This window comes from Rhagoletis pomonella, unplaced genomic scaffold, assembly GCF_013731165.1.
Source record: "Rhagoletis pomonella isolate Grant_MI unplaced genomic scaffold, Rhpom_1.0 Rhpom_scaffold_00965, whole genome shotgun sequence".
NCBI classification, from domain to species: Eukaryota; Metazoa; Arthropoda; class Insecta; order Diptera; family Tephritidae; genus Rhagoletis; species Rhagoletis pomonella.
This window is the reverse complement of record NW_023459519.1, coordinates 31585-35357: the sequence shown is the minus strand read 5'-3', so window position 1 is coordinate 35357 and position 3773 is coordinate 31585.

Sequence of the window (3773 nt, the reverse complement as noted above, 5' to 3'; positions counted from 1 at the left end):
CGATGAAGAGAACCTAAACAATCATAAATACAATATTTTTACCCATTCTGGCTCCCAGGAATACCACGGAAAAAATTGAGAGATCTTTTATGATAAAATAGTGTGCCATAGGTGACGTCCTACGTACGGAGAAGGCCGTCGATATCTGCGAATACTTTTTTAAAATCTCTTATGCTCATAGTAAAAGAGTGGATACCTAAAATAAAAATAAGGTCTGTAAATTGCAATATCTTTAACCCTTAATTAGGCGCATGGGGTCAAGGCCATTTCAGGTTGAAAACAAATATTACCTGGAGTGCTTGGAGCGTGCTTGCGCTCTTTCTAGCTCCCTAACTGCACCCAGATCAAATTCAGGTTCTAACGCACGAAACGATACCAGCAGAGAGGAGTGAACAAGGTGAAACAAGTCTCAACTGGCGCAGTTTGAAAATAACCAATAAAAGTAAATCGGAAACGGAATAGACTTATCGGACGATTAACGTTAACTTAGGTAAGTTACACTTTTCTAACAAGGTGAATTATTTGTTGGTAAACCGTTGTTGATGACAAGCTTTCGTGGAACTCAAACCCAGCTATACAAAAATATGCACGTGAAACTATAGATTTTATAACGATGGCCGTGTGGATGATCCACCTAAGTCGGCAGCCACTTCTTAAACGCCCTTTCTCAGATAATTTTTCAACAACGCCCTATTTCAGAATTTGATTGAAGAACGCCCTATTTCAGAATTGAGATCAAGAACGCCCTATCTCAAAACACCACATTTCAGCACATTTTCAATATATTTTCGTTATGCCGCGTACTCAGTTTTTAATTTTCTCTTCAATCTAATTTTTTAAGGACATTAAAGTTTCAAAATACCAAATTTTTTTTAATTAGTTTGAAATACTTTTACTCACTTACTGACATGAATATGTCTATGTATCAAAAGAAAGACGATATGTACAGTTATTAAAAAAAATTGTATTTACTTCTCGCCAGGGCAAATAGATAATGTACAATAATATCTTGAAAAATGCATCCTTAAATATCCTTAAATTTTTTTAATGAATTTTTTATGAAAATAAACAATAATTATAGTACATACAAACATATGCACATGTGCATATACAAAGCAGAAGAGCTGGGCAGGCATAGCCGAGACATATCGGATAAGCCCAAACTTGATTACCTGGTGTACTAATTGCTCATTTCCTTAAGAGGGTACCTGGGTAGGTGTATATGGATGGAGGTTATGATACACGGAACTAATGGGAAAACATATATCCATTTTCCAGGCTGAAGCATAAGTCATAGAAAAATGTGCGTATTTTAATATCAAGCGAAACTACCGGAAGCAGAACATCGCGATCTTGACTGACAGCCAAGTGGATATCAAGGCACTCAAATCTTATCAGGAAACATCTAAACTTGATAGGCTGAATACTCTTGACCATGCTGCTATTAAAGGAAACGAAATTGCCGATAAACTTGCGAAGTAAGGAGCATTAACCCCTTTCAACGGCCCAGAGAATTTCTGTTGCACAGGAAAAGGGGCACTCTCTGCCCTGGTCCTAGCTGGACTAATAGACACACCTTAAAAACACGAAGGAGGCACAATAGATGTTGAGGCCATAGTGCTTTATCCCCAACAAAAAATAAAATCAATAATATTAACATACAAAGCATATAATAGGTACTTATTTAATAGACGAGGAAAGCCATAGCCCGAAGGTTTAAATATTTTTTTTACGTTATTTTAAAACAACAAGATTAACGTAGTATTACTACAGTATTCATATATCGTTAACATACATATAATTTTTTCTCGAAAAAATTATCTCAAAATTCTATGTATATTTAAGGACACATTCTTGAAGAAATCACATTGGGCATCATGCAAAAAAAAGTGAGCTTAAGCTCTGGCTCAATTTTTGCACTGGTGAAGGGAGTTCAAGCTCAAGCATTCGTACTGAAAATCGAGTCGGAGCTTAAGCTCACTTTTTATGAAGAGGTCCGTTAATTTAGTATATTTATCCCATGAAAAGGTAACAAAAAATTTTTTGAATGGCTGGATAGACCATATTCTTTCGTTCGATATCCATATTAATATTATTGCGTGAGTATAATATTTAAAACGGTTTTTCGTTAAAATTAAGTCCTTTGAAAATTTAAAGTCCTTAAAAAAATTAGACTAATTAAAAATCTATAGTTTCACATGCATATGAAATTTTTCTTGGATAAATTTCACGGTCTCACGGTGTATTATCAACGAGACATTTACGTGGTTATTTTTATTTAATATTTACAGCATATTTCCAATGAATAGCTATGCTATTTTCTTCTATTTGTTTTAATTTAATTTTATATTATTTTAATTTATGTATTACATACATTTTTATTTACATATTTAGGCATATTCTTTGTTATATACAAATTTACTTTTCATAGTATTTTTTATTATTATATTTGTGGCGTTTTTACCGCTACTTTATAGATAACTATTTGATTTTAGATATTTTTAAAATTAAAAAAACACCATTTTAGTCATTCGCTTTGCAAAAGTTTGCCTTTATAAAAATCATTGTTTTATATTAGCAATTTATAAACTATTTTTTGCTCTATATTTTTTTAGACTTTTGTCATTTTATTCCACTTTTTGCACTTCCTTTTAAACACTTTACCTTGTAACCGCAGCAAGTGTGCTCTTATTTGATAAACATTGCCTCCTGCAGTTTTTCATGGTTTTAGTAAATTCCCTAATTACAGTCCTGCATTTAAACAATTTACATTTTTTATTGTTTTATATATGTAAAAAAAAATTCGGACGAATCAATTAAAATATTTGCACTTCATAAAATATTTCAAAACTCTGAACACAGCATCATTTTTTTGTTTGTTATGAAATTAAAAAAAAAAAAGTTTTAGCACATTTCGAAACGTAGTTTTTCTTTTTAGATAATGAAGTTATTTTTTGTTGGGTTTTACTGAAGTAGGCATAAAAAATTTAACTCGCGCAATCACAAATTCAACCGAAGAAACCTCAGTACACAGCTATCTGTATATATACACTTATTAATATGTTTTTTTTTCAGCTAAATTAGATTGATTATATTAAACATTTTTGTTTAAACAATTTTCTGCGAATTCACTGCTCTTTAAAGATGTGTTTAAGTTTACTACTTTTCGCTGCTAATTCTTAAAAACAAAAATGCATTTGCTGCAACATCCGACTGCAACATCCGTGCACACACACACACAAGTGCATTTTTAGCTAGTGCCACTAAGTCTACATATACCTCGCCACCGACAGTCTGTCGCATTTTTCACTAGCTGCTCTACTTAATCATGTCCGACTGCTTTCATTTCCGTTCACATTTACTTAACACAGGCCTTTCTTCCGTTCGCTTTGTTGCCGCTTTCAAACCGCTTTATTGTCGCTTTCAAACCGTTTAGCCGTTCATACATACATACGTCCAACTGTCCGACCGCTCGCTGAATCGCTTACGCCACCGCTGCTCGTCTCGCTTTTCACGTTCGCTGTCACCGTCACCGTTACCGTTACCGTTACCGTTACCGTTAATTTCCTTACCGCAATTCGTAAATATTCGCTTGAAAATTTTTGCGTTTCGGCGTAACTATGATTTTGAGTTTTGTTTGGCGCGTCGTCATTGTCGGCATCCGTGCAGTGCGTCACAGCGAGCATTACATGTTAAATGGACAACGCATAAAAACAAACTGACTCCGACTCCACTGACACAATGTGACACAAACAATTAGCGCGACTCGGTTT